The sequence below is a fragment of the Cnephaeus nilssonii genome, assembly GCF_951640355.1.
Source record: "Cnephaeus nilssonii genome assembly, chromosome: 4".
Classification (NCBI taxonomy): domain Eukaryota; kingdom Metazoa; phylum Chordata; class Mammalia; order Chiroptera; family Vespertilionidae; genus Cnephaeus; species Cnephaeus nilssonii.
In genome coordinates this window covers 43,148,547-43,159,792 of record NC_137075.1, presented here as the reverse complement: position 1 = coordinate 43,159,792, position 11,246 = coordinate 43,148,547, and the positions used below count along the sequence as shown (strand labels likewise).

Sequence of the window (11,246 nt, the reverse complement as noted above, 5' to 3'; positions counted from 1 at the left end):
GGCTCTCTGCTCTCAAGCAAGTCCCTTCTCCTAATTCATTCCAAATTGGGGAGGCGGGTTGTGACTGAGGAATGACCTTAAAGTATCTGGAAGGATTCTAGCTGTTCAACAATTCTTGGGGAATCTTCTTCCATAAAATTATCTCTTCCTTGAGGTGTTCTCAGTTCAACAGACCCGTATCTCTTTATCACGGGGGTCTGGGGAAACAGAATCCATCTCAGGTCCTAAATTGAATCTAATTCCATTTTATCTAGACCATGATCAGATTCTCATCCTAATTTCTCTCCCAGCTACCCCAACCCCTGAGAGTCACTTTAGCAACCTCAAAGCTACCCCACAGCACTAGATTCACATTTTTAACTGGAAGGCACCTTCGAGCTTATCAATTCTAACTCCCCAGGGGAGGACACTGAAGACCACCAATGGGAAATGACTTGTTCACGGTCACACCACTTTTTAGGGGCAGAATTAAGATGAGAACTCAGGGCTTTGACTTCTAATCCAGTGCTGTTTCGGCAAAGCCACACCACTTAGCATCGCCACTCAGTTCAGAGGTTGGGACCAGGGATGAGGTCTTTATGAAGGATCAGTCCCTGTTGTACCCCCCACCCCGCAAGAAAGCTCTTTTTTGTGTTGATGACTCAGTAAACTGCAGCAGGCTCAGGGGTAGGAGGAGGCGGGGGGTGAGGGAAGCTGCTGTGCCTTGTCGTGGCTCTGCTGGGCTCCCTGCCTGTGCTGCCGGGGGCTTGTCCAAACCGACCTGGGGAGCAGGTGTGGGCCCTTCGTCCCCAGAGCTTCTTGAGGAACAGTTTGTTCTGCAGGGGCTGCAGACAGGGAGGAGAGTGACAGACACATCACCGCCCTGGAGCCTGCTGCAGCTGCTTCCTGTTGTCAGAGGGCTCCCCCACCCAGGCGCTGAGCCCCTGGCAACCCTGTGCCCCATGCCCAGCTCTCCACACAGTCACCTGCCTCAGCAGGCCAGTGGCTTCCCATGGACGGAGGAAGACCGAGTTCAGGAGAGCTGAGGACGGACCAGGCGCATTCCCAGCCTCATGGCTGTGCACACAGGGTCCCGTCCCCTGCACGTGCGTGTTCATTGCTGCCCCTCTTCCCTTCCCTGCCTGGAAGACCTTTCCTACCAGCTCTGCGGAGCTGAATGCTCCCCATGCTTGGGGCCCCCTCAGCCTTGTCTGCAGCGACTTGCCCCTGCCCCGAGGATTGTCCAGCCTGAGAACGTGGCCCCCGGTCTCACACCGCCTTGTGTTGTGGTTTGACATTTCGCCTGGGTTTGCTTTGTCTCCTCTTGAAGACTTTACAACAGGAAAAATTGGGTCCCTAACCACTACCTCCTACTTCAAAGAAGATCCCTTGCAGAACTGAGCTTAGAGCTTGACCCTATTGTGGGGGGGAATAAAACCTCACCGAATGTCCCAATGCCTCTGTCTGAGTTCCTGCCTGAGTGTCAGTCAGGTCAGGCCAGGCCGGGAGGAGGAGGACAACAGGGGGTTCCCTCCCCAGAATATTCTGCCTGGCAGTCACGGTGCCTCATTTCAGGAAGCTGACCGAGGCCTGCCCCTCTCCAGGCTTGCTCCCAGGCCCCCTCTGACTAGCAGTGAGTGTTGTGGGGCTGACCTGAATGGACCAGCCCGTGTCCTACGAGGGACTCCTCAGTGTGAGTGCTTGCAGGTGGATGGCAAGGGACAGGGAAGGGTGGTGGGCACTTGCCAGGCTTCCCCCAGGTCCACTCCAGGGCACCACTCACAGAGCACTCTCAGTGGGGGCTCTCCGGCCTTGCTCTCTCCTCTACCCCCAATCTCAGGGAGGGCCGAGCTAATCCTACCCGGGGGATCTGAGAGGGGCTGGGGTGGGGGTGGAGTGAGCCGTCACCCGGGACTCTCAGCCCAGCGCTCTTCCCCCTATTGTGAAATGGCCTTGGATGAGGGCCAAGCAGGAAGCTGCCTCCTATGTCTTCTAATGTGAGTCCGGGCGCCTGGGGTGTGAGGATGGACCCCAGCCCCTTTCCTTCCCAAGGGAGGGCAGAGGCGAACACGGAGCCAACCTGCTAGGAGAGCCCGCGCTGCCCTCGGCTAACCCTGAGGGGCCTGTGCTTTTCCTGCCACCCTCTGTCCCGGCCCCCGGGGCTTCCCGAGGGCTGTGAAGGGCAGTGGGCAGGACATGGGCCTGAGGCTCAGGCTTCCAGCCTTTACTCTGCCACCACCAAGCTCGTGACCCCCCGGCAAGTCACTTTCCCTCTCGGGTCTCGCTCGGTTTTCTTACTTGTCAGTAACCAGACGGGAAGGGCTTGGACTGGAATGATCTCGGAGGCTTCTTGCAGCTTGATGCTGTGACTCACTGCAGTCAGTGATTCACGGGTGTTATTGCCAGGACTTGGCTCCGATCGGACGGGAATCTGTCCGTTGTGTCTGTCTAGGTTCCCCGCGTAACTCGGCATCTGCTGGTCTCTCAGAGCCGTGGAGCGGCTTCCCTGGACAATGAAGAATGAATGGTGACAGAGGCCACGAGATGAACAGCATCTGTTACTTTTGGGAGTTAGGACACCTGGGTAATTCGTACAGAAACTCTGGCTTTATAATGTCCTGTCCTTGACTTCCAGGCAGGAAATTTAAAATGTTGGGACCCCTAGTCATCACGAATAAAGAGTCCCCTCCTCCCACTCACTGCCCATGGAAGTGGGGGAAGGACGTCAGGAAGAGGACAGACTCCTTTTTTGTTGTTGTTGGGGGCAGAGTCCTTCATGCCCCGGGCCTCCAGCCTCCGTGGGACAGTTTGAGCGACAGCCACGCTTGCTTTTCTTGGTCTCAGTTTCCCTCACACAATATGGGGTGTGGTGACCCTCCTCCTCCTGAGGTTCAGCAAGGAAGAAAATCACCGCAGGGGAAGACCTGTCAAAGACCACAGGTGTTTCACGAGTGCCACAGCCTGGTTCTGTGCACCCCGACTTCTGTATATACGATGGGGTGCAGCCTGTGGGGTACTGAGAACTCCTTTTAATCTCCCCAAAGCCCACCTCCAGAGTCCTTTCTTTGTTTCATATTGCCTAAGTTGCCTCCAAAAATGGAGTGTGTGTGTGTGTGTGTGTGTGTGTGTGACATATGTAACCATTTGTCATGAGCATGTTAGCATGGTTTGGCTCGCAGATGGGTTGCTCTGCTCAGTGAGCTGAGGTTCGTGAGCTGGGGTTTGGTGGGGGTGGAGAAGAGGGGGTTTTGGAGGATGGAATATTTGTACTCAGGGCACTGCTTGAGTAGGAGGGGAGAGTAACAATGAAACCCGGCCGGGCACCATGCTTTCTCGCTTATAACAACCCACAGCTGTGCGAGGCAGACACTCCTATCTCCCAGTTGAGGAAATGGAGGCTCATAGGGATTGAAGGAGTGACTCTCCTTCAGAGACACGGCCAGAAGGTGGGGGGCCTAGACTCCAAGAACTAAGGACCGAGGAGGCCGGGAAAGCCTGTGTGGTGGTGGGCGAGGCCGGGGCGGGGGTGGGCAGGGCTTGGATGTGGCTCCATTCCCAGAGGGAGGCAGAGAAAGATGGAGGTGGAGAGTGGAGTCCCCAGCTGTTCTGCTCTGCGGAAGCCCCTTTCCCCACTTCCCACCTTCTCCCACGGGCCCACCACCTCTCCAGACGGCCCGGCCCTCAGCTCTCGGGCGGCGCTCATTCGCTGCTCTCCTCCGGGCGCAGAGGCAGTGCAGCATGGGGGCTGCTGGCTCTAAGGTCCGTGACCCCGGGTTCGGGTCTCCACTCCACCCCTGACTGATGGTGTGACCGCAGGCGCGTTGTTTGTTTCACCTCTGGTGCCTCAGTGTCTCTGGCCAGAAAATGGACATCAACAACATCCCCCGCACACGACTATTCTGAGGGTTCAAGAAAGAAGCTATTTAAAGCACTAGAAGTCAGCCTGGCACTTAGTAAATTCTTAAAAATATAAGCGATCTATTATTATCTGAGAAAAAAAAACAAAAACCAGTTCCTCCTCTAATGCAGATCTTGGTCAGCTTCCTGTGACCCCACACCTAGAGCACCGCGCCTGGCACCAGCGGGTGCTTGTTTAGTCCTCGTTCACTGATGGAATGAATGATGATACCCGTTACGCGGAAACTTCTAGGCACACGGCAGAAGTGACTTTGAGAAATAATGACCAGAATCTTGGATATTGGTATGGTCCAAGGTAATGGGACAAAAGATCTGGGAAGACGGGCGGCCCGCAGCTGCGCTGGTCCGACGTGGTCAGGGCGCCCCCTGCCGGCCCCAGGGAGCGCTGCAGGCAGGGCTCGGCCGGGCGCGCCCGCCTCTGAGATGCCCGCCTGGCCTACTTCCTTATTTTTCTGTGAGCAAAGGGAAGGCCAGGGCTAACCACTGACACTCGTGAGCTCCAGAAACTTCCCTAGGGCCCCCAGAAGGGGCCAGGGGCTGAGAAGCAGTAGCTCTCAGAAGTTTGCCAGTGGAAGTAATTTTAGCAATCTGGTCTAAGTCCTTAATATAATGGTGGCACATAAAAGAAATACATCTATTTGGTGCTTACTGTGGGGCCCTTTACATAGATCATCTCACTGAAACCTGAAAACAACCCTTCGGGGTAGGTACTATGCAGAGGAAACTGCAGGTAAGCACCTAGCTCAAAGTAAGGGTCAAGAGGCAAACCCAGACCCCCCCTGACTCCCAGTCCAGTGCTCTCACCATGCTGCTCCAGGGCACGAGGGCTGGGATCCAAACCTGGGAGTTCATCCTGGGGGCGTGGGAAGCAGAAGTCCCTGGGGCCCTGCATCTCCCAAGAAGATACACAGTGAACACTTGTGGATTGACTGACTGATACAAAGAATAAAGGAATTGTTAGTTCGGAGTGTCTGGGTGGATTCAGTTTAAGGAATGTGTTGCCATGGCTACAGGGAGGTTATTCTCTCACACTGAGCACCCAGATGTCTAGGACACACCCTCAATTCCCTCTGGCCTCACCTGTGGCCTTCTCTAGGATGCTGCCACCAGAGCTAACCACTTCCCACAGACTCAGGGGGTCTGCCAATGTCATGCCCTTCTAGGTTTCAATGACACCCTCCCTCCCTTCCTTCCTCCTGAGCTGGCCCTGACGTCAGCACACTGGGCCTACAGTGAGGCAGTTCAGAACCTGCGGGGCCCCTCAGAGTGACACTGGAGACCAGCACAGCGCCTGGCAAGGTGGGCACTAATCCATGCTTGTTAACATCGTGACCGGCTTCTGTAGAACGAATCCACCTTGACAAATAGAAAAGGGAACAGCCACCTCCAATATAAGGGACGCACTTACCTCTCCCCAGTTCACAGTGAGGTAGGCACTTGAATTACGTCCCCATTTTATAGATGAGGGAACTAAAAGACGCAAGGATTTAAGTAAATTTGGAATAAAAAAAATTAGCAGGTGTTTCCAGTGAAAAACCATGTACTGAGCACACCCTTCGGTGCCATCTGATTATAGCTTTTCATGACCTTTAAACTAGTTTGCAACCCGTAGGTTGGAGAGACCGAATGGCAGTTCAGTCTATGCATATGCAAATGGTTCTGTTCAACCTTCCTCTCTTGTGAGAAATTCAATTTTGCTTCCATTTATAAACTCATTTCAATACTCCTGATCTATAAATGGTCTGTGCTTTGGATTCACCTTGAATGAGTTGTAACATCTCTCTGGTTCCCTGATTAATAATAAAGTAAATAGATCTTAAATATGTGTGTGAGAGTTATTTCACCTTTTTTAAAAAAGTGACCTCTCATTAGAGGCCATGTAATTTGCCTCCAGTCACTTGGGCAAGAAGCGGTAGAGCTGTTATTCAAACCCAGGCGGCCAGGCGGCATCTGTGTTTATAACCATCACTGGAGTCCAGACACTGCAGAGCTTAATTGCATTCGGGTAACCACAGCTGTAAGTTAATCAACCCACATCTAAATAAGACCTTTGAACCTAATTCAAACCCTAGCCCTAATTAAAACCTAATAAATTCAATCATACTCTGCCTAAGGAAGGGACATGTGTGACCACAGCATTCCGGAGAGATGATCTTAGGTGACACAAGCGGACACTTCTCCAGGCCCTTAGGCCCCAGGCCACTGAGGAGTACGGGGCGTTCTCTCCTCCCCGGTCAGCCCGCAGCAGGCCCGCACTTGGGGAGGCAGCTAAGGCGGGGCAAGTACACGCAGGTGTCCTCTGTTGAGGGGTTCCTGTCGCACTCAGTGCTGCCTAGGCCTTTGCCTTTGCCGAAGGCCCCAGGAAGTGGGAGGGGATTTGGGAGGTATTTTCATTTCCCAGTTCTCTTAGGGTGAGTGCAGGAGAAGGTGCCAGAAGGTGTCTGGTCCATGTAACTTGGAGACTGCCACCCAGCTTCCTGCCTCACATACTCCTCTGCTCCAAGGGCCAAAAGCCACCAACCTAATTGCAAGGCAGAATTTTGTGTTTTTGACAAAATTTAACCATGTCTTTTTAACATAGACTCTCAGTTTCATTGTTCACTGAGCTGTCTTTATTCCTGACTGATCATTAACAATTCATTGTTTTCCTCATTGGGGAATTTATTTTTGGATCTCTATTTTTAAAAATTGACTTGCTTCATTATTGCTTTATTCATTGTTTTTAAGTTTTTAAACCTAAAAACTTAAAATTTAGCTACATTATTTTGTTTCATAGTACTGATTTTTATGATTCCTTTTTATGGCAAATGCTGCTGTTTTTTCATTTATGATAATGATATTAAATAAACTTGTTTAAGTGTAAAATGAGTCAACTTGAAGAAAAATATTAAGTAATAATACAGGTGGTATTAGATTAGCAAAAATCAAGAAGATAATATCTTTGCCCGGCCAGTGTGGCTCAGTGGTTGAGCAACGACCTATGAACTAGGAGGTCACAGTTCTGGTTCCCCCTCTGGGCATGTGCGGGGATTACAGGCTCAATTCCCAGTGAGGGGTATGCAGGAGGCAGTCAATTGATGTTTCTATCTCTCTATCTCTCTCCTTTTCTCTCATTAAAATAAAAGTACATTTTAAAAAGGAAAAAAGAAGGTGGTATCCAAATGACGGAAGGTGGCTGGTCCATAAATGATAACACTGCTTTTTGGGAATTCATTATGGGCCAGCCCCAATGCTATGGTATCCACAGTAGCACTGTCCAGTAGAATCTTTGATGACAGAAATACTCTATTTCTGTATTAGCCAAGATATACACTGAGTGGCCAGATTATTATGATCTCTGAACGCATAATAAATCTGGCCACTCAGTGTGTATGTATATATATATATATATATATTAGAGGCCCGGTGCATGAATTCGTGCATGGGTGGGGTCCGGCCAGCCTGGCCAGGGGGAGGTGACATGGGCGGTTGGCCGGCCTGCCTGCTGGTCAAACTCCTGGTCGAGGGGACAATTTGCATATTAGCCTTTTATTATATAGGATATGCACAGATATACATAGCTTGGACTTTATCAGTGATATGTATCTTGACCCTGCTGCCATGTTTCAGGACCCTTTCCACAAGGATCCCAACAAGCTGGTGTTCTGTGAAGTCTTCAAGTACAAATGAAAGCCTGCAAAGACCAATTTAAGGCATAACTGTAAAGGGGTCATTGACATAGTGAGTAATCAGCACTCCTCGTTTGGAGTGAAGCAGGAATATACTCTTAGGGGCACAGATGGTCCTTTGGTTGACTTTCCAATGGCTTCCTTGGGCCCCAAGGACCATACCACTGTGGCGTGGGAGCAGACAGAGCCTATGGCAGGCATATTGTGGAGGTTCACTACCCAGCCTGCTCAAACGCTGGCATCAAGACCAAGGGGCCAAATTCTGAGGTCATGCCCACCCAGTGGGAATTCCAGATAGGACTCGTGAATCTACATGGGATATCATTTCAATGGCCCGTTTCATCTTGCACTAAGCGTGTGAAGATTTGGAGTGATAGCAACCTTTGATCCTAAGCCCATTCCTGGGAACTGGAATGGTGAGGACAACCATACCAACTTCAGCACCAAGGTCATGCAAGAGGAAAACGGTCTGAAGTACATTGAGGAGTCCTTCCAGAGGCTGAGCAACACCAGTACTTCATCGGAGCCTATGATCCCAAGGGGGGCCGGGACAATGCCTGGAACCTAAGTGGATTCAAGGAAACCTCCAACATCAACTAATTTTTTGCTGGTGTGGCCCACTGTAGCACTAGCATCCGCATTCCCCGGGCTATAGGCCAGGAGGAGAAGGGTTACTCTGAAGGGTTACTTTTCAGGGTGACAGAAGCCCTCACCTGCATGGGTCTTCTCAACGAAACTGGTGATGAGCCCTTCCAGTGCAAAGACTAAGTGGACTAGACCTGCAGCCATCGAACCCCTTCTAATTAATTCTTCATCCCGCTACCACTCTTGCCTCCCTCTCAATTGTCGTAATAGTTGTAACTCAAAGGGTGGAATATCAAAGCCTTTTTTTAATTCCTCGTGAAAACAAAAGCAAAAACTTTTTACTTCCTAAGTCTTTCTTATCTCAGCAAATGGCATCACCATCCATCCAGTTGCTCAAATAAAGAACCTATGAGACAGCCCTGATTTCTCTTTCCCTCTTAACGTTCATAACCAACTGGACATCAGTCCTGCTGACTCTACAGTGTCTTCACTTAAGGTTGTCTGTAGGTTCTGCGACTTTAAGCAAAATGACCTGCAATGAAAACAATTTACCCTAGGCTAATTTACATAAACAAGAGTTAAGTTCCCAGGGCATGTCATCAACAGTATAATGAAACGATGTTGAACAAAATAAAGTTAATTGAGGACCTGCTGTATACCCTAATCTGATTCCAAGTGTACTAGCACCTGGACTTTTGCAATAACTTCTGTGGTAGCGTCCTGCATGCGCCCCCCCCCCCCTCACCACCAATGTCTATTGTTCTAATACCCAGAACTTGTGAATATGTTACCTTAACATGTTTAAAGGATTTTGCAGAAGTGATTACATTAAGGATCTTGAGATAGGGCGGTTATTCTGGATCGTCCAGGTGTGCCCAATGGAACCATAAGGTCCTTATAAGAGGAGGATCAGAGTCAGTAGTCATCCTTCTAGCCCAGTGGTCGGCAAACTCATTAGTCAACAGAGCCAAATATCAACAGTACAACGATTGAAATTTCTTTTGAGAGCCAAATTTTTTAAACTTAAACTTCTTATAACGCCACTTCTTCAAAATAGACTCGCCCAGGCCATGGTGTTTTGTGGAAGAGCCACACTCAAGGGGCCAAAGAGCCGCATGTGGCTCGCGAGCCGCAGTTTGCTGACCACGGTTCTAGACAGTGACTTCTAGATGGGCAAGAAAACAGATTTCCCCTGAAGCTTCCAGATGGAGTGCAGCCCTACAGACACATTGATATGAGAGGCCTGACCTCCAGATCTGGAAAAGAATAAATTCACCCTGGCCAGTGTTGCTCAGTGGTTGGAGCATTGGCCCAACCACCAAAGGGTCGAGGGTTCGATTCTCAGTTGAGGGCACGTACCTGGGTTGCAAAAGGCAACCAGTTGATGTGTCTCTCGCACATAGATCTTCCTCTCTCCCTCCCTCCCTTCCATTCTCTCCAGGAGCAATGGAGAAAATAGCCTCTGGTGAGGATTAACAACAAAAAAAGAATAAATTCACGTTGTTTTAAGCCACTAAGTTTGTGGTAAAGGAAGCTAATACGATCCTCTAGTGCAGTGGTTCTCAACCTTTCTAATGCCTCGACCCTTTAATACAGTTCCTAATGTTGTGGTGACCCCCAACCATAAAATTATTTTCGTTGCTACTTCATAACTGTAATTTTGCTACTGTTATGAATCGTAATGTAAATATCTGTGTTTTCCGATGGTCTTAGGCTCTGCAGCAGCAGCTAGCAGCAGAGAACCGCTAGCAGGGTCGCCTAAGACCATCGGAAAACACAGATATTTACATTATGATTCATAACAGTAGCAAAATTACAGTTATGAAGTAGCAACGAAAATAATTTTATGGTTGGGGGTCACCACAACATGAGGAACTGTATTAAAGGGTCGCGGCATTAGAAAGGTTGGGAACCACTGCTCTAGTGGGACTCCCTGTTTCCGGCCTTGTCTCTCTACTGACATTCTCCACACCACAGAAAGGGAGATCTTTTAAAAATGTAAGTTAGATGGTCACTATCCTGTTTAAAGCTTAACGAGAAACTTCTCTTTGTACCTGGAACAAAATCCAAACTTACCATGGCCATAGGCCCTATATGACTACTTCTCCAAGCTCTCCATACCCCTTCACTCCTCCTGCCGAATGCCCTCTCCATTCCCACCCCACCCCCAGCCTTGTGGAAACAGGGCAACCTGTTTCCCTTTGGGGACCTTTGTCCTAGCCACTGCCTGTTGTCTGGAACCATCTGTCCCATTCCACTCAGTTCCTAGAGCTTTCCCTGACCCAACCTAAAGTAGTTCCCTCGTAATCCTCATCTGTATCACCCTGCTTACTTGTCTTCACAGCACTTATCATTACCTGAAGCTATACTTCTTACTTGTTTTATTGTGTGTTTCTTCACTACTCTTTGAATCCGAGTTCCAGGAAACCAGGAGTTTAGCTTGTCATATTCTGTTGTATCCCCAGCTCCTACAGCAGTGCCTAGCACAGGCTTCAGAGGCTCTCAGTGAAAACCCATCGCACGTTGAGTGCTTGACTTCAAGTCAAGGGCCTAGAGTTCAAGTTGGCTACTGGCACCGCAGGGCCTCCAACGCAGGTCTCTTGATTGAATCCAGAGGTAAAACCAGGACGGGGTTCCAGTCCTTCTTGCTAGAGGTCCTTTAGGGCCACCCAGCCTGGTCAGAGAAGAGGGAGCCTCCGTTCAGAGACCCGCCATGGCAATTTAGAATAATAATAATGATAATGAAAATAACAGTGACAGCTAACGTTTATCCAGAACTTCCTCTGTGCCAGGCACTGGTCTAGGCATTTAATATAAATTCATTTATTCTTCACAACCAGTGAAGCGGACACTATTACTATCCTTGTGATAAGGATGGGGAAACTGAGGCACTGTACTGTTAGGTAGAAACTATAGGTTTCTATCAAGTCTTTCTTCCGCGCTCTCACTCCCTCTGCTCTAACTGGGGAGAGAGGATTTCGTCCGGGACCGGACAGGGGCGTCCCAGAGCGCAGGCGCGGGGCAGGAGGGGCGGCGAGAGGGCGGAGGCAGGGATTGGTGGAATAGAGTTGCAATCGAGAAGCGGAAGTCCCCGCC

General features: G+C 49.9%; 1 pseudogene across 1 annotated transcript; it reads left to right on the top strand.

The window, feature by feature from the left end:
- The first annotated feature begins 4,094 nt into the window (after positions 1 to 4,094).
- LOC307098256 (glutamine synthetase-like) lies at positions 4,095 to 8,333 on the top strand (annotated as a pseudogene). The gene is made up of 2 exons: positions 4,095 to 4,192; positions 7,437 to 8,333. The product of its transcript is annotated as a glutamine synthetase-like (transcript).
- Positions 8,334 to 11,246: the final 2,913 nt, after the last annotated feature.